This window comes from Capra hircus, chromosome 29 (genome assembly GCF_001704415.2).
Source record: "Capra hircus breed San Clemente chromosome 29, ASM170441v1, whole genome shotgun sequence".
Lineage (NCBI taxonomy): Eukaryota > Metazoa > Chordata > Mammalia > Artiodactyla > Bovidae > Capra > Capra hircus.
The window spans coordinates 26,494,025-26,514,941 of record NC_030836.1 but is presented as its reverse complement, the minus strand read 5'-3'; the positions used below and the strand labels follow the sequence as shown (position 1 = coordinate 26,514,941).

Here is a 20,917-nt window from a genome sequence, read left to right as displayed (position 1 = left end):
GACTATGCCAAAGTCTTTGACTGTATAGATCACAAAAACATGGAAAAATTGTTCAAGAGAGACAGGAATACCAGATCATCTCACCTGCCTCCTGAGAAATCTGTATGCAGATGAAGAAGAAACAGTTAGAACTGGACATGGAACAACAGACTGGTTCCAATATGAAAAGGAATACGTCAATGCTGTATATTGTCACCCTGCTTATTTAACTTATATGCAGAGTGCATCACGAAAACATACTGGACTACATGAATCATAAGCTGGAATCAAGGTTGCCAGGAGAAATATCAATAACTTCAGGTATGCAAATGACACCACCCTTATGGCTGAAAGTGAAGAAGAACTGTCAGGAGCCGCGTTAGGCATTACTGACAAAGTGGAGGCATTGTCCCAGTCCTCTCCTTATTCTGCAGGCATGGACCCGGGATGAAGAAGTTAGGCCTTGTAATTCTGACTTGTCTTTTTCTCTCCTTGGCTGAGTTGACTGAAAAGGAATATTGAGGTGCTTATTGTTCTTGAGAGAAGCATGAAAAGGCACAAAGCATTCTGCAGCTGTGCTCAGAAGGGGAAGCTCAATTCATAAAGTTAATCATTGACATTTGTTCAAGAACTTTTACAAAAGAGTGTTCCAGGATGAACACATAAGCCATAGCTTGAAGCCATGGGAAAGATTGCTATCTGAAACTTATTTGTGAGGAAAATGTTTATGGCAAAGGAGTTTACTGAATTTAGGGCTTAGAAATAATTAAAATAGTTACAAGTTAAAGATTTAAGGAATGTTTTAAAGTTAGCATATTTTACTATAGCTTATAGAAGTTAGGAATTTTTAGAGATACTATAGCTAGAAGCCTTTTTAAGAGATAGTGACCTCAGGATGTTAGGGGCAAACAGGATTTAGGAACATAAGTAGTAAACTGAGGAATGTAGCATGAGTTACAATGTAATCACAAGTTAACTATAGGACACATTAGAAGAGGTAGATAATAGATGATAAGGCTGATTCCAAGAGAATCCCTGAAGCAGGAACTCTGTTCCAAGAGTAACAATGATTTATGGAGATAATAAATCTGGGAGAGGGGGAACTGAAAATGTCAAACCTCTGGCCTAATGTTTTTGTAAAAGTATAAAAGAGAATCTTAACCTTGGAATAAAAGGGCAGTCCAAAAGAAAAATGAGAGGCTGTCTCATCACTGACATCGTTCATCTCTTCAGGTTGAATCCCTGGCTGCTGGAGTTGGACTCTGGCAAAGAACTGAAGACCTTTTTGATGGACATGAAAGAGGAGAGTGAAAAAGTTGGCTTAAAACTCAACATTCAGAAAACTAAGATAACGTTATCTGATCCCATCATTTCCTGGCAAATAGTTGGGAAAACAATGGAAATAGTGAGAGACTTTTTTTGGGGGGGGCTCCACAATCACTGCAGATAGTGACTGCAGCCATGAAAGTAAGACACTTGCTCCTTGGAAGAAAAGCTGTGAACAACCTAGATAGCATATTAAAAGGCAGTGACATTACTTTGTCAACAAAAGTCCATCTAGTCAAAGCTATGGTTTTTCCAGTAGTCATGTATGGATGTGAAAGTTGGACTATAAAGAAATCTGAGCGCCAAAGAATTGATGCTTTTGAACTGTGGTATTGGAGAAAACTCTTGAGAGTCCCTTGGAGAGCAGGGAGATCCAACTAGTCCATCCTAAGGGAAATCAGTCCTAAATATTCATTGGAAGGACTGATACTGAAGCTGAAACTCCAATACTTTGGCCATCTGACTTGCTGGAAAAGACCCTGATGCTGGGAAAGATTGAAGGCAGGAGGAGAAGGGAAAGACAGAGCATGAGATTGTTGGATGGCATCACCGACACAACAGACATGAGTTTGAGTTGTATGGAGAAGGAAATGGCAAACCACTCCAGTACTCTTGCCTGGAAAATCCCATGGACAGAAGAGCCTGGTGGGCTACCATCCCTGGGGTCACAAAGAGTTGGACATGACTGAGCAACTAACACACACACACACACACACACACACACACACACACACACACACACAGAGGTAGTTGTATGGAGAAGGAAATGGCAACCCACTCCAGTACTCTTGTCTGGAGAATTCCATAGACAGAGGAGCCTGGCAGGCTACAATCCATGGGGTCGCAAAGAGTCGGACACGACTGAGCAACTAATACACACTCAAAAGCTCCGGGAGTTGATGATGGACAGGGATGCTTGGCACGCTGCAGTTCATGGTGTTGCAAAAATTTGGACAGGACTGAGCCCTAGAAATGAACTGAACTGAACTGAGACTGAAAACATATCACTGGAAGTGTTTTTATCTGTCACTTGCAAGGATGAATAAGATACTCTGTTTTCACTCTTAATTTTCCATATTTCACTTGAGAAGAATATATCTTGTTTAAATGCCAGAGATTGAAGGTTCTAAGACTATCAAGGATAATCCATCTTGCATCTGTAATTGTTTAGTGTAAACTCCTTTTGACAAGGAGTTTTATTTTTTACTTTTGTCAATCAAGTTGACACATAACTGATCATCAAAATACATGTTTTGCATGGATGGGAAAGGGAAACCAAGAGTGGATAATGATTTACATAAAGTCTTCACAAGTTTAAAAATAAAAGTGGGTAGATAGAGAGCATCAGTTATAGGAGATAAATCACGAGGAGTAATTGCATCAAGAAAGAAAGTAGTAATTTATACAGAACTATGTTGGGTAATGAAAATGCTTACCTATGGATCCACTCTTTGTGGATAGCCCTAGAAATATTCTCTAGATCACCAGATTTCTCTAGATAGGGTGAAAGCTTCAGTTATTTAAGATTTAAAATGTTAAATCAACAGGGCTAGATGACCTTTGAATAACTAGATTATTTATGTGGTTTTTTTATTTTATGAGGCTATACTCATATAGATTTTTAGGTGCAGAAACATCAAATTGCAGCTTGGATAATAATGATAACGTGAAAGAAATAAACCAGGTTCTACTGTGTTCCTCCTCTGGAGGGCATGAATCATGAAAGATTTCATGAAAGCAAAGGACACCAGGTAAGTGGGAAAGGATTGGGAGTCTGGGTTAGTAGAACTCTTACATATAGGATGGATAAACAACACGGACCTACTGTATAGCACAGGGAACTATATTCAGCATCCTATGATAAACTACACTGTAAAGGAATATGGAAAGAATATATATATGTAACTGAGTCACTCTGTTCATATTGAATTAATTTTTAAGGCAAAAATGTGCTACTTTAAAACTCCTCAATATGCTGTATCAGTGAAAATGTAAACATTTTCTAAGGTAATTTGAATAATATTCTTTATTTAAAGCTTTCTTAATCTCCAATCAGTATTTGTGCATTTTGAAATCTGCCAAAGTTGATTTTTGACTGGTTTGTTTTTAGATGTTCAGCACAAAGAAATCCTTGGCTGATGGTTTTCAGTGACCATTCATATTCCATCACCTGACTGCAATATGAACATGATTGATTTTCTCTTAACAATATAAAATGTTCAATATCGGTTAGAGTTTGTTTAAACTTGTATTTCCCTATATAAACTTGTTTTTCAAATGGAAACAAATGTGTCTCTAAACAAGTGGACGTAACTGGGCCATTTGGAAACCTACTGAGTAGAGCTGCATCTACTCTGTTATGTATTTTATAATGATTTGAATATCCCCAAAGTGAGTTGAGCCCGGTCACTAATCTTTCGAGAACCTCAAAACTAATATGAAACCGGTTCATTTGCATCAAAGAACTGCTCTTTAAAATGAGTAATTTTTATCTTTGGCTAACTTGAAAAATTGTAAGTAACATCGAATACAGTGTGAAAGTCGCTCACTTGTGTCTGACCCTTTGCAACCCCATGGACTGTATAGTCCATGGAATTCTCCAGGCCAGAATACTGGAGTGGGTAGCCATTCCCTTCTCCAGGGGATCTTCCCAACAGAGGGATCGAACCCAGGTCCCCCACATTGTAGGTGGATTCTTTACCAGCTGAGCCACAAGGGAAGCCCAACTTAGAATACAGTTTGAAATAACTGCAGGTTGGTAACATGCTAAAAAAGGCAACTAAATCATGTTTTAGTTAGCAATGGAACTATGTATCTCTCTATTTGGACTTTTAAGTGGATGGGGGATCAAATCGGAGTATTTTACACACATAACACAGTTATCCTTAGTAGTTTTTGCTTTCTTGAATTACGTGATTGGCACTGAACTGTGTTAAGGGAAGTTACAGTTCTGCTGAAGGTATTAAAGCTTAAAGTCAATCTCATAAGCCCTGGGTTTCTCCATGCCCATGAACCAGGACACAGCTTTCTCTAAGTTGGTGTGAAATGTAGATTCTTTTTCAAAATGCTACCTCATTTATATACTTTTTCTTATATTTTATTGGGAAGATTTTAAACAAGAAATGGAGAACTAAGATGTTTCAAATAGGCCTACATACAAAATTTCACAGGACATAATTTTAATTTTCATTCATCATCACTCATCAGGGCTGAGCAGTCTCTCAGCTCTGTCTTTTATTTTATTTTTTTAATTTTAATCGGAGGTTAATTACTTTACAATATTGTATTGGTTTTGCCATACATCAACATTAATCCGCCACAGGATTGTTAGAATGTTCTATATATCTGTGTCTCTTTTGCTGTCTCGCATACAGGGTTATCGTTACCATCTTTCTAAATTCCATATACATGCATTAGTATACTGTATTGGTGTTTTTCTTTCTGGCTTACTTCACTCTGTATAATTGGCTCCAGTTTCATCCACCTCATTAGAACTGATTCAAACGTATTCTTTTTAATGGCTGAGTAATACTCCATTGTGTATACGTACCACAACTTTCTTATCCATTCATCTGCTGATAGACATCTAGGTTGCCTCCATGTCCTGGCTATTATAAACAGGGCTGCGATGAACATTGGGGTACACGTGTCTCTTTCCATTCTGGTTTCCTCGGTGTGTATGCCCAGCAGTGGGATTGCTGGGTCATAAGGCAGTTCTGTTTCCAGTTTTTTAAGGAATCTCCACACTGTTCTCCAAAGTGGCTGTACTAGTTTGCATTCCCACCAACAGTGTAAGAGGGTTCCCTTTTCTCTACACCCTCTCCAGCATTCATTGCTTGTAGACTTAGTAAAGTTGCAGGATATAAAATCAACACACAGAAATCCCTTGCATTCCTATAAACTAACAATGAGAAAACAGAAAGAGAAATTAAGGAAACAATTCCATTCACCATTGCAATGAAAAGAATAAAATACTTAGGAATATATCTACCTAAAGAAACTAAAGACCTATATATAGAAAACTATAAAACACTGATGAAAGAAATCAAAGAGGACACTAACAGATGGAGAAATATATCATGTTCATGGATCAGAAGAATCAATATAGTGAAAAAGAGTATACTACCCAAAGCAATTTATAGATTCAATACAATCCCTATCAAGCTACCAGCGGTATTTTTCACAGAGCTAGAACAAATAATTTTACAATTTGTATGGAAATACAAAAAACCTCGAATAGCCAAAGCAATCTTGAGAAAGAAGAATGGAACTGGAGGAATCAACCTGCCTGACCTCAGGCTCTACTACAAAGCCACAGTCATCAAGACAGTATGGTACTGGCACAGAGACAGAAATATAGATCAATGGAACAAAATAGAAAGCCCAGAGATAAATCCACACACCAGCTCTGTCTTTTAAAGGTTGCCATACTAAAAATGAGCTTCCCTTGTATCTCAGTTGGTAAACTATCTACCTGCAATGTAGGAGACTCAGGTTCAATTCCCAGGTTAGAAAGATCCCCTGGAGAAGGAACTGGCGTTCCCCTTCAGTATTCTTGCCCAGAGAATCCCATGGATAGAGGAGCTTGGTGAGCTACAGTCCACGGAGCTGCAGAGTTGGACATGACTTAGCAACTAAATCACCTTACCAGGAAAAACAAAAACAAAAACAAAAACAACAAAATCCCATAATTGTGGAAACACAAATAATTGTTTTGTTTGTGAAGACATTCTTTTTTTTAGAGCATTTTGAAAAAAATATTTTTGAGATTTTGATGCTTTTCTATCATAAGAGAACTTCCTTTTCTTTTTTTACCTTTATTTATTTTTAATTTAAATTTATTTATTTCAATTGGAGGCTAATTACTTTACAATATTGGATTGGTTTTTTAAATCATAGAATGATATTCTTCTCCCTTCTTCCACTCAATATAAGTAGCATTTTTTAATACAGACCCATGTAGGTTTATTTTTCAAACACAAACATGTATATTTCTAAAATGTATTGAATCTCTCAAGAGAACTGAGTGGTCTCTGAAAAGTAAACACTATACTGTGTTGTTTATATGTTTTGAGAAGGTTAAAATTTTGTACCATATGTAATGTGTGCAAAATACTTTGATCAATCAAAATGGTACTTTCATGGCTTCTCATCAAGGATAACTCTGACTCAATTTTGTCTTTAGTTTTAACCAAGCCTAAATCATAGTTTTGAGAATTATATCTTTACTACATAGCTCCATTTATCAAGTGTGTAAAGGAGAACCATTGGAAGTTCTTGGACTAGGGAGGGACAGATCTCTGTTTTCAGAACTTATTCCAGCAGTAATGTTCATTACCAAATAAGAGTGAATATGTGGGAAAATTATAAAAATAATAATTAGGAGCCACTACAGTTCAACATTACAGTAGTCCAGTTTAAAGATAAATTCAGAAATTGTGTTGTGGCTAAGGGACATGGATGAGGTCATTGTGGTTGTAGATGTTATAGCTTGCTGCTGCTGCTGCTGCTGCTGCTGCTGCTGCTGCTGCTAAGTCGCTTCAGTCGTGTTTGACTCTGTGCGACCCCATAGATGGCACCCCACCAAGCTCCGCCATCCCTGGGATTTTCCAGGCAAGAACACTGGAGTGGGTTGCCATTTCCTTCTCCAATGCATGAAAGAGAAAAGGAAAAGTGAAGTCGCTCAGTGTGTCCGACTGTTCGCGACCCCATGGACTGCAGCCTACCAGGCTCCTCCATCCATGAATTTTCCAGGCAAGAGTACTGGAGTGGGGTGCCATTGCCTTCTCCGTGTTATAGCTTAGTATGAGAGAAGTTTTGAGTATATTCTGAAAGCTCTTAGACAACATTAATATGACTTAGATCCAGGATCCAAAGAGTTAACAAGATAGAATAAATGTTTGTCCTTATAGAATTTACAGTTTATAGAAAACACAAAGGGAAGAAGTCTGATGACTGTTATGAAACAGAATCTAGTGAAAGTTATGAGAACATGAATAATAACAGCTGATATTTATTGACTATCATATGCCAGATGGTGTCCAAACAATTTAACTTTTTTTTAAATTTAGTTAACACAACAGCTCAATGAAAAGGATGCTATTTTAGCATTCCTTATTTTACATAGGAGAAACAAGAGATTAAATAACTTTTCCCAAATGATGTAGCTTGTAAAAGAGGAAGAAGGAAAGTGGGATTCACAATACTCTAAATCCATGGCTCCTATTCTTTTCTATGATGAGAAAAAATTGATAACTGAAATATTACAAAAAATGAGCCAGTAGAAGAGTCAAGTAGGAATTTCAGGTATATGTTAAAAGCATAAACTATAGAAGGGATGTAGTATATTACAGAGTCTTTCAGAGACATCTCAGAGAGAACAACTGACATGAGTCACTGCAAAATTTGAAGAATTTCTGATTAAAAAAAAAATAAAGAAACCTGAAAGTAGATCTCTTACACAAACATGTCCATTTATTAAATCTGAATAAAGAGGGAATGAGACAATTTAGTAGCTTCCCCAATGAGGAGATGGGAATTCACTTTGTATCTACCTGAGTAATGTACAGTCCCTAGAATAAAGAAAAAATGAGTAAAAGAGTAGATTCATAAAACCTAAAGACAGAATGTGAACCAGAATTCATAATTTCCTTATTCTATATTATACATATACTCTACACCCTGGAGAGGAGACCAAGCAAGCCTCTAACCTGCTTTTCACCAAGTGCATTACATCATTATTCTCACATTAAATCTTCTGTGTCTAATCAAGTAGCAAGTATGATAATAAAAGATTATTTTCTCCTGTCATTTGAGAACACTGAAAATATCAGAAATTATAGAAGTTCAAAAGATTTCCAGAGCATAGGTGAACTAATGTCTATCTCCTTTCCCCTAAAATCAAAAGGATCAAGTTTGGAGAACGTGAAATCACATTTCCAGAACCAACAGGGTAAAGACCTAGGGTAAGCGAGCCAGACCTGAAGTTTTAAACACAGTTGAATGAGTTTCTGAATTTAATTTACAATACGTATTCCTTTTTTTGAGATGAAAGTCCATGAACCATTCTTTCTCATTTTGTGCTGTTGAGTCTGAAGTGAAACTAGTGGAAGGATCTGTTGGAGAGGAATCAGAGAATATTAGAGGGCTCAAAGGACATAACAGTCAGGCAGATTCCTCTAAGTAGGTAGATCTCTCATTCTCCTACCTGCATGATTTTTACTCTGTGACAAGGTTGGTAACTTAATCCTCCTAGACTCAGGCCCCCTCATCTTGATTTAGAAACAGTGTTCCTGCCATGTAAAGTCTATCTGCAACGAGAAGACTGATGAGGGAAGAGTTCACAGAAATGAAGGAAAGCTGAGATGAGAGCACAAGAATTGCATCCTTGTTCATCCTTCCTTTCCCTGGGTTTTCCAAGAAGGTATGTTTGCATATGGCAGCACTTGCCTTCCCTCTCTAGGATGATTATGATGTCCTTTGTTATATTTAGCTTATAAAAGCTCTAATAAAGGCAAGTCCACATCACTCTGTATCCTGATCATGGAAAAGGCAGACTCTATGGGACCAGGTTGGGATAGTGTCAGGCATTCACAGTGTGTATCCTCTTTCATAGAAGGAGAAACAGTGGAAGAGCTGAGTTGTTCTCTAATGGAACCCTTTCTCCTGTGTTCACAGATTCCTTTAGAGAAGAATGGCTCCTGGAAATGGATTTTTTCCTGACTCAGTTCATTCTGATAGGATTAACAGACCAACCAGATCTCCAACTCCCCCTTTTCTTCCTATTCCTAAAAATGCATATGATCACTGTGATGGGGAACCTCGGCTTGGTAATCTTAATTCAGCTGAATTCACCTCTACATACCCCCATGTGGTTTTTCCTCATTAACTTGTCCTTCATAGATCTCTGTTATTCTTCTGTTTCCACAAAAAATGCTAATTCACTTCACATCAAAGAAGATTATTTCTTACATGCGGCACATCACTCAGCTCTACTTTTTCTGGGTTTTTTTTTTTTTTTTTTTTTGTCATTTCTGAAATCTATGTGCTGACATCAATGGCCTATGACATCTGTGTGGCCATCTCTAAGCCACTTTTGTATCATGTTGCCATGTTCCCTAAAGTGTGTTCCACCCTATGCTTGGTTCCTACTTGATGGCATTTTCTGGTGCCATGGCTCACACTGGATGCATGCTGAGACTGGACTTCTGTGATGCAAACACCATCAACCATTATTTCTGTGACATCCTCCCTCTGCTCCAGCTCTCCTGCACAAGTACCTATGTCAGTGAGCTGGAAATGTTCATCGTGGTAGGCATCAATATCATTGTGGCCAGTCTCACCATCTTTGTCTCATATGGTCTCATTCTCACCAACATCCTCCACATCAGCTCCACAGAGGGCAGGTCCAAAGCCTTAAGGACTTACAGTTCTCACATAATTGCTGTTTCTCTGTTCTTTGGATCTATGTCATTTGTGTATCTCAAACCATCTTCTGCTGGGTGTATGGATGACAGAAGTATCTCTTCTGTTTTTTACACCAATGTGGTTGCTATGATGACCCCCTTATTCTACAGATTTAGAGATAAAGATGTGAAAACTGCTCTGAGAAAAACTGTAAGTGGGATATAGTTTTGACTAGCAACAGTGTCTCTGTTCAGATAGTCAAAATATCAAGATTCTCTTTTCAACTATAATAATTTTATTAGCATCTTAACCTATTTCTATTTTATCATATTGAAAGGCATTTGAGATTTGTGTCAATTTATTTATACTTATCATATAGGAGGACCTCTCTCCTTATTCACCACTTGCATAATTTCCTGTCCTTACATGTTCTTATTTCTTAATACTATTAAGAAAGACATTTACTATCCCGTTTACTATCTATGGGCTTCCTAGTTGGCTCAGCGGTAAAGAATCCTCCTGCCAATGCAAGAGACTCAGGTTCAGTTCCTGGGTCAGGAAGAGCCCCTGGAGGAGGAAACAGGAACCCACTCCAGTATTCTTGCCTGGGAAATCCCATGGAGAGAGGAGCCTGGTGGACTACACTGTCCATATGGTCATAAAGAGTCAGATATGACATAACTGAGCACGAATGCACATTACTATTTATTGTAGTACATTTTGTGTATTTATTAGAATACATTTTGTGTATTTACTGTATTCTTTTCTAGAATACATTTTTCTCTCTATTAGTTTGAACTTCCCTTTTCCTCTGAAAATAGAAGACTACTCAACAGATGATCAAATCAGGGAACATTAGGGTGACATTATGTTGCTGGAGATGTATTATCTGCCTATTGCCATTAGAAACATGACTCAGAATGTTTCCTGTTCCCATCTTTCCAGGCTTCATTGAGTAAGACTGTATCACCTAATTTCTGTGGTGGAAGACTTCATAGTGACTGTTAAGTGTAACCCATTTTGCATCTGTAAACACTGCATTATGCTCCCTTTGACAAAGGATTTTGTCACCTGCAAATCATTGCAGGTTGTCAAAATGTATTCATTATATGGGTGGTACAATAAAGCTCAGAATAGTTAATGATGTATTTACAGTCATATGTGTTAATGAAAAAGTGTAGAATAAATTTGTTTCTGATTTCAAGTCGATTAATCTCCTTAGTATCCTTTGCTTCTATTCTATCTCTTTAATATTGCTTAAGTAAATATGGTACAAGAAAAACTATTCTAGCTTGTAAGCTGACTGTGCTTTGTATCAGGGTGGTACATGAATTTCTCTCAGGCTGGGTATTGATTGCTTCTTTGCTATTTAATTTTTTTTTTAAGAAAACAGTTTGTCAGGGGCATTTTTTTAATGTATTATTGGAAAGAGAATACCTCTTGGGCTAGTTTATTGGGGAATTGATTGTTCAAGGAAGAACATTCCTTTTTTTCACAAAATTTTAAAAAATAAATAGTTTTTGGAATGCTTTCAAGTGTTTGTATTTCTGAGAACAGGGCATGGCAGAGAAATGAGCCTGGTAACCTCTCATGAGGCTGGACCTCGACAGACATATGGCCAATAAATAAGAGGTCCCCTGTGGAGTGTGGGCATGAGGCTTAGGACCTGCTCTTTGATCTGGAAGTTTTTTTCTGTTCCATCTAGTGAAGGAAATGTATCCTGTCCATAAAGTTTTTCTAATCTTATAATGCACAGTGACTATACAGTAGTCTGCTTGGGGGAATAAAGATGAATTTAAAGGGAATAAAGGAAATAAAGCTATGGCCAGAACTGGGTAATCCTAGTAGAAATAAGACACTTTTTCATGAGATAAAATGGTGAGTAGGGACTAAAGCTCAAATAAGAATGAAGGAATTTAGAAAAAATAATAGAAAACAAAAACCTGTATTTATGAGTCTCCTCCTTTTTTTTGAACAGCCCTAAAGGACAGGGAGGCCTGGTGTGCTGCAATTCATGGGGTTGCAAAGAGTCGGACACAACTGAGCGACTGAACTGAACTGAGAAATACTATAGAGACCCTGGGATTTATCTGGATAGGATAAAATTTTAAACTTTTGATATTAAAAAAGTTAAATTCACAAGTCTCCATTCCTTTGTTGTAACCTGAGTACAACTAAACCACTCCTGCTTTTGTTGACTTCCATATGCTTCTTCCTTATTTATTTTAAGATATAAAATAAGTCAATCTGCAGTTAAAACTATGATAATTTGAAAGAAACATTTTGTGGATAAATTGTAACAGTGTCTTTTCTGGAATAAGATGTTGGGTTATTTTTCTTTCTAGAAAATAAGGAAAATGGTTACTCTAAAAAAGAAAAATAAAAATGAAATGCTTAAACCCTTAATTGTGTCAATTTCCACACTTTTAAAGATAACTTTAATAATATTTTTTTGTTTGTTTTATAGTCCCCTCTGAAGAGTTAGGTACTGAGAAATTATGAATTTATCACCACTATGATATGTTTGCTTTTTTGTGTATTTTTAGATGTTCACTATTAACATAGTTTTTAGCTCCTTGCTATATCCTTGATTTGTAGTTTTCAAGGTAGTTTTCACTCATACCACATCCCCTGATCTCAATATCAATATGTATGTTTTTCATTTAAAAAGATCTTTTTGTATAAAACAGTTGACCTAGACTGGTATTTTTTTCATTTACCTGTTATCTTTTTTCATAAAATTGTCTTCCTTATATACAGAGAAGTGTATCTAAATTAGTCAATAATGATTACACTCTTTATAACCTTTGTATGTATGCAGAGGTACACCCAATCTGCTCTCTATTTTACCATTATTTGAGGTGCCAAAAATGTGCAACAGTTGGTCACAAATCTTCCATTTGAGAAGCCTCAAAATAGAATTAAATTTGTTTCACTTTTAGGAAAAATGAACTTTCAAGTTAAGTCTCATTCCATCAGATTATTGTAAAAAAAAATAATTTCAAAATAATTTTGAAAGTGGAAGTTAGCTATACTTATGCAATTAAAGTGGAAATAAGTAATTTAGATATGACCTTTCTTTCAAGGTTTATAGCAATAAAAAACCTACCTCATGAAACAAGATAAATCTCAAATAAAGAACCTTACTTTGTATTTAAAGAAAATATAAAGAGTAGAAATAACAAAACCCAAAATTAATAAAAGGAAAGAACTTATAAAGAAAAGGGGAGAAATTAATGAAACAGAGACTGAAAAAGTACAATAGGAAAGGTCAATGAGACTATGTTCTTTGAAAAGATAAACAAAATCAATAACCCTTCTGCCAGACTTATCAAGACAAAAGAGTGATGGCTCCAAAAATAAAATAAAAATGAAAAGAGAGGCATTATAAGCAACACCACGCAAAGAAGAAGGATCATAAGAGATTATATGAAGTATTATATGACAATAAAATGGACAACCTAGAGGAAATGGACAAATTCCTAGAAATGTACAGTCTCCCAAGACTGAACTGAAAAGAAGTAGAATATGAACAGATCACTTGTCAGTATTGAAATTGATTCAGTATTTTTTTTTAAAGTCCAAGACCAAATGGCCTCAATGGTGAATTCCACCAAACAATTAAAAAGAGAGAATAGGTATCCTTTTTAAACTATTCCAATAAATTTCAGAGAAAAGAGCAATGTCAAGCTCATAATTTGAGATCAGCCTCATCCTGATATAAAAACAAGACAAAAATACCACAAAATGTTTACAGGCCATTATCACTGATGAATGCAGCTGCAAAAATTCTAAAGAAAACACAGGAAAATCGATTTCACCAATACATTAAAAGGCTTATATACCATTATCAATTGGGATATATCTCAGGGATGCAAGGATGATTCAATAAATGGAAATTAATCAGTGTGATATACTAAATTAACAAATTGAAATAAAAAGTCATATGATCATCTCAATAGATGCAAAAGAAATCTTTGGAGGAAGTTCAATATTTGTTTTTCATAAATCTCTCACTAAATGGCCACAGAAAGAAGCATCTCCACATAGTAAAGTCCACATGTGAGAAACTCACTGCTGACATTATATTCAATTGTGAAAAGCAGAAAGCATTTCCTCTAAGATCAGAAATGAGACCAGGATGCTCACTATCACTGCTTCAGTCCACATAGTATTGGAAGTCCTAGCCATAGAAATCAGATAAGAAAATGACATAAAGGCATCCACATTGGAAAGGGAAAGCTAAAACTTGTACTGTTTGCAGACATGATTGTAGAAAAAATAGAATCCCACAGAAACCACCAAAACCCATTAGTACTCATTCATAAATTCAGTAAATTTGCAGGTAACAAAACTGAACAAACAGCAATTTGTTGCAGGTAACAAAACTGAACAAACAGCAATTTGTTGCATCTCTCTAAAGTAATAAACTATCAGAAAGATAGTTTGAGAGAACGATAAAACATACAGTTGCATTAAAAACAACAAAATACCCAGGAATAAACATAACTGAGGAAGTGAAAGACCCATGTTCAGAAAATGATGACACTGGTGAAAGAAACTGAAGATTGCACTAAGAAATGGAAAGATATACCTTGCTCATGGTTTGGCAAAATCAGTACTATTAAAGTGACCATACCACCCAAGGAAATTTCTTGAAATCCTTACAATAGCATTTTTCATAGAACTTAAACAAATAATTCTAAAATTTGTATGGAAACACACACACACAAAACCAAATAGCTTCAGTCCAGTTCAGTTCAGTCACTCAGTCATGTCCGACTATTTGTGACCCATGAAAGGTAGCATGCCAGGCTTCCTTGTCCATCACCAGCTCCCGGAGTTTACCCAAACTCATGTCCATTGATTCAGTGATGCCATCCAGCCATCTCATCCTCGGTCATCCCCTTCTCCTCCTGCCCCAATCCCTCCCAGCATCAGAGTCTTTTCCAAAGAGTCAACTCTTCACATGAGATGGCCAAAGTACTGGAGTTTCAGCTTTAGCATCAATCCTTCCAGTGAACACCCAGGACTGATCTCCTTGTGGATGGAATTGTTGGATATCCTTGCAGTCCAAGGGACTCTCAAGAGTCTTTTCCAACACCACAGTTCAAAAGCATCAGTTCTTCAGTGCTCAGCTTTCTTCACAGTCCAACTCTCACATCCATACATGACCACTGGAAAAACCATAACCTTGACTAGATGGACCTTTGTTGGCAAAGTAATGTCTCTGCTTTTGAATATGCTATCTAGGTTGGTCATAACTTTCCTTCCAAGGAGTAAACGTTTTTTAATTTCATGGCTACAATCACCATCTGCAGTGATTTTGGAGACCAAAAAAATAAAGTCTGACATTGTTTCCACTGTTTCCCCATCTATTTCCCATGAAGTGATGGGACTAGATGCCATGATCTTAGTTTTCTGAATGTAGAGCTTTAAGCGAAATTTTTCACTCTCCTCTTTCACTTTCATCAAGATAGCTTAAATAGTCTTAAAGAAGAAGAGCAGATCTTGAGATATCACACTTCTGATTTCAAACAATACTACAAAGCTATAGGGATCAAAACAGCATAGTACTGGCACAAAACACATGCTGATCAACTGGACAGAATAAAGAGTCCAAAAATGAACCCACACTTGCATGTCAATGAATCTATGACATGAGAATCAAGAATACAAAGTGGGGAGAGATAGCTTTTAATAAAGGGTTTTGGGAAAACTGGACAGCTACATGCAAAAGAAACTGTACCACTATCACACCGCATAAAAAAGAAACTCAAACAAAATGGATTTAAAAATTAAAGGTACATAAAATTTGGAAGATAAAATCTGGAACATAAAATTTCTGGAAGAATACATAAACCAAATGCTCTTTGACATTAGAATCAGTAGTATTTCTTTGGCTATGTCTTCTTGGCCAAGAGAAATAAAAGCATAAATAAAGGGAACTATTCAAACTGAAAAACTGTTTCATAGTAAAGGAAACTGTCACCAATATGAAAAGGCAGGGCTTCCTTGGTGGCTCCGTGGTAAAGATCTGTCTGCCAATGCAGGAGACACAGGTTCGACCCCTTGTCTGGGAAGATACCACATGCCACAGAACAACTAAGCCCATGTGCCACAGGTACTGAACCTGTGCTCTAAAGTCTGGGAGCTGCAACTACTGACCCAAGTGCTGCAACTGTTGAAGCTCTCGTGCCATAGAGACCCCTGATCCTCAATAAGAGATGCCACTGCAACCAAGAGTAGCCTCCACACTCTGTAACTAGAGAAAAGCTTGAACAACAGCAAGGACCTGGCACAGCCACAAATAAATAAATAAATAAATAAAATTATTTTTAAAAATGAAAAGGCAGCACACTGAACGGAAGAAGATTTGCAAATGACATAGCTGATAAAGAGTTGATTTTCAGAATATAGAAATAACTAATAGAAGTCAATATCAAGAGAATAAACAACCCAATTTAAAAATGGGCAAAGAATTTTTACATATTTTGGATATATATCCCTTTTCAGATATTAATATTTGAGAAATACTGGAAAGAAAAAAAAAACGGGCAAAGAAACTGGATAGACATTTTTACACGGAAACATGCTCAGCTTACTGATTTCAGGGAAAGGCTAATCAAACCCCAGTGAGATATCACTTCAACACTCTGAAGGTCCATTATCAAAAATAAAATGGAGTATTAATGAGAAAGTGAAGAGAAGGGCACGTTTGTGCACTGCTGGTAGCAATACAACGGAAAACATTATGAAGATTCCTCAAAAAATTAAATTTAGAATACATACGTATTTCTAAAATGACTTGAAGCTCTCAAGCCAATTCAAATTTAAACATCCTCCAACATTCTTTCTTATATTTTTGAGAAGGCTGAAAGGTTGTTCAATATTTAATCTGTGTAAAATATACTCCAATCAATCAAAATGATATTTTCACGGCTTCTCATCAAAGATAACTCTGACTCCATTTCTTCATTAGTTTTAGCAAAGACTTAATCATCATTTTAAGAACTGTATTTTTACTCCATAGGTTCAGTTTTCAAGTGAGTAATGGAGAACCATTGAAAATTCATGAACTAGGGAGGGCCAGAGCTGTGATTTCAGACCTTATTCTAGCAGCAGTGTCCATGACTAAATAAGAGTAAGTAGCTGGGAAAATGCTAGAATAATAGTGGCCACAGCAGTTCAACATTATAGTTCAGTTTAAACATGAAATCCAGAAGTCATGTGGTGGCTGACGGACATGGATGGACACTGTGATTGTGGATGCTGTGGCTTAGCATAAGAGAAATGTTGAATATATTCTGAAGGGTTTCAGGCAAAAAAGAACTTGCTTTTCAGAAAGAGCCATTGAGTTTTTTCTCTGTACTCTGCACTGTTCTGAGATTCATTAGCAAAAGAGTAAACATGGTAGAATAAATGTTTGTTAGAGAATTTACAATTTATAGAGGAACACAGGAATTAAAGGAAGAAGTCTGTTGAATGTTATAAGGGAGACACTACTGGAATTGATGGTAATATAGATAATGACAGCTGGCACTTAATGACTATTCACCATATGCCGGGTACAGTGCCATTTCACTTAGGTATTTTCATCTATAAACACACCAGCCCAATGAAAGAGGTGTTCTCTTTACCATCCCTATTTTAAACATTTGAAAGGAGAGATTAAGTAAATTGTTCCAAGTGTTGTAGTTAGCAAGAGTGGAAGAAGGAAGACAAGATTGACAACACTCTCTAATTCCATAGGCCCCTGCTCTTTTCTATGATGAGAAAAGACTGGTAACTTTAGTTATTGAAATGTTACAGAAAATGACCAAGCAGGAGAATCAGGTAGAAATGTTGGGTATATATTAAGATAAACACTAGAAAGGATATATAACATTACCAATAATTTCAGAAATATCAATAATTTCAGAAATGAGAGAGAACAGCAGAAATGGGAGAGAACAGCAGAAATGAGTTACTTCAACATTTGAAGCATTTTAGAAAAAGAAATAAAGAACTCTGGAATTAGGGCCCTTGCAGAAAATACATCCACTTAGTAAATGGGCATAAAGAGAGAATGAAGCAATAGAGTAACTTTCCCTTCAGAGGTGAAGATAATAGGGAGATTGAGAATATACTTTGATCCACCTAAGGGATGCACAATCCCTAGAGTGAAGTGAAAAATGAGTAAAAGAATGAGTCCGTAAGGAACTAAAAAGAGATCATGAATGGGGATCAATATTCTTATTCCCTGTTTTCATCTAATCTATTCCCTGGGGAAAAGACTCAGCAAGCATCTAGCCTGTTTTCAACCAAATGCATTACATCATTACACTCACATTAAATCTTCTGTGTCCACTCAAACAGCAAGTGTGAAAACAAAAGGCTTAATTTTTCTATACTGTGTGAAAGGACTGAAAACGATTATCAGAGATCACAGTAGTTCACAGAGATTTCGAGGGCATATGTTGATGCTATCTCATCAGAGAATCAAAGAGATCAAGAATTAGGAACTGGAAGTTGCATCTCCAGTATCAACTGGGTAAAGACAACTGATAAGGGAGCCAACCTTGAGGTTTTCTGAACTAAGGAGTGTGCATTTCTGAATCCAGTTTATAGTAATGTATTCCCCTTTTTGAGAAGAAAGCCCGGGGACCTGATATATTCCCACTCTTTCTCATTTTGTCCAGTTCTGCGAATGAAGTGAAACTAGCAGAAGCATCTGTTGGAGAGGAATCAGAAAATATTCAGAGACATGAGGGGACACAAATGACATTTAGTCAGGAAGTTTCCTCTAAGTAGGTGTAACTCCTACCTGTATGGCTTTTGCTCTGTGACAAGGGGAGTAACATATTTCTCATAGATTCTGGTTCCTTCATCTTGGTTCATAACAGTGCTCTTGGTTCCTACCACATCAGGTCTAATCTGCATTAGAAGAAAACACCAGGCTGTTGTTAAGGTCACTGCCTCCAGTTATCCTGGTGAAGGAAGAGTTCAAGTGAATGAGGAAATGTTGAGATGACAGTAGAACAATGGTATCCTAATCCATCCCTCTTCCCCTTGGATTTTCCAGCAGGTATGCTTGCATATGACAGGGCTGGGCTTCCCTCTGTTTGTGATGTACTTTGCTATATTGGACAAAACTTAGTGACTAAACAAGAAAAACAACAGTGCTCTTTTGTAGGATGTGATACTGTGGAAGAGCTAAGTTGTTCTCTAATGTAGCCCTTTCTCCAGTGTCCACAGATTCCCTTGGAGAAGAATGGCTCCTGGAAATTACTCTTTTGTGATTGAATTTATTCTATTGGGATTAACAGACCAACCAGATCTCCAACTCCCTCTATTCCTCCTCTTTCTATGAATGTATATGGTCACTGTGTTGGGAAATTTGGGATTGATAATCCTAATTGCACTGAATTCACACCTGCACACTCCCATGTACTTTTTCCTCTTTAACTTGCCCTTCATAGATCTGTGTTACTCTTCTGTATTTATACCCAAGATGCTGATTAACTTCACATCAAAGAAGAATAATACTTCTTACATGAGGTACATCACTCAGCTCTACTTCTGTTTTTTGTCATTTCTGAAATCTATGTGCTGACATCAATGTCCTATGATCACTATGTGGCCATCTGTAACCCAATTTTGTATAATGTTGTTATGTCCCCTAAAGTGTGTTCTAGGCTTATGCTTGCTTCCTAGTTGATGGCATTTTCTGGTGCCATGGCTCACACTGGATGCATGCTGAGACTAACCTTCTGTGATGCAAACACCATCAACCATTATTTCTGTGATGTCCACACTTTGCTCCAGCTGTCCTGCACAAGTACCTATGTCAATGAGCTTGTAGTTTTCATTGTGGTGGGCATCAACATCATTGTGCCCAGTTCCACAATCTTTGTCTCTTACTGTCTCATCCTCACCAATCTCCTCCAAATCATGTCCACAGAGGGCAGGTCTAAAGCCCTCAGCACCCAGTTCCCACATCATTGCTATTTCTCTCTTCTTTGGATCATGTACATTTATGTATCTCAAACCATCTTCTGCTGGGTCTATGGATGAGGAAAAAATTCTCTTCTATCTTTTATATGAATGTGGTTACCATGATGAACCACTTGATCTGTAGCTTGAGAAATAACGTTGTGAAAACTGCTTTGAGAAAAACTCTAAGTAGGAGATAATTTAGAATAGACTAGAGTATCTCTCTGTACAGTTGGTCAAAGGCAGGAAGGTTTTGTGTTAAATCATTGGAGAAAGTGATGGCACCCCACTCCAGTACTCTTGCCTGGAAAATCCCATGGATGGAGGAGCCTGGTGGGCTGCAGTCCATGGGGTCGCAAAGAGTCGGACACGACTGAGAGACTTCACTTTCACTTTTCACTTTTCACTTTCATGCATTGGAGAAAGCGATGGCACCCCACTCCAATGTTCTTGCCTGGAGAATCCTGGGGACGGGGGTGCCTGGTGGGCTGTCGTCTATGGGGTCGCAAAGAGTCGGACACGACTGAAGTGACTTAACAACAGCAGCATAGTAATTTTATTGACAATATTCTTAATTCTTTTTTTACCATGTGGCAGGATATCTGAGTCATCTCAATTTATTTCCACTTTTTCAGAATAGGTCTCTTTTTTCTTGCCCACTAGCACAACTTCCTTTCCTCATTCTCCCCTTTATTAATATTATTCCAAAAAAAATGATTAAATCTGTTTTTTCTTTCAGTTTGAATGTTTTCCCCTGTAGAAATAACAGACAGGTCTACTGATGACCAAATTGGGGAACTTGAGATTTACATTGTGTCTTCATGGATATCTTATCCACAACTTGCCATTGGAAGCATGAATCAGACAATGTTTTCTCTTCTCTTCCTTCCTGTCTTCCTTGAGCAAGAATATATTTCACTTAATCCCTAAGATATAAGGTTATATAATGACTGTTACATAAATACTTAACAAAATTGTTAAGTATAAACAATTTTGCTTTTGTTAACAGTACACATTTTGCTTTTTTGACAAAGAATTTTCTTACTTTTATACAGCCAGTCCTTCACATAACAGATTGTTAACATATACTGCCTGGATGGGGAAGTATAGCTCAGAGTAGTTATTGGTTTATTACAGTTGTATATCTTTTAATGAAAACATCTAGACTAAATTCAATTTTATGACTTAAAATCTATTAATCTCAGTATACTTTGCTTATACTTTATCTCAT

At 36.9% G+C, this 20,917-nt stretch overlaps 2 pseudogenes; both read left to right on the top strand.

The window, feature by feature from the left end:
- LOC102171490 lies at positions 9,362-9,936 on the top strand (annotated as a pseudogene).
- On the top strand, positions 19,312-19,886 carry LOC102173918 (annotated as a pseudogene).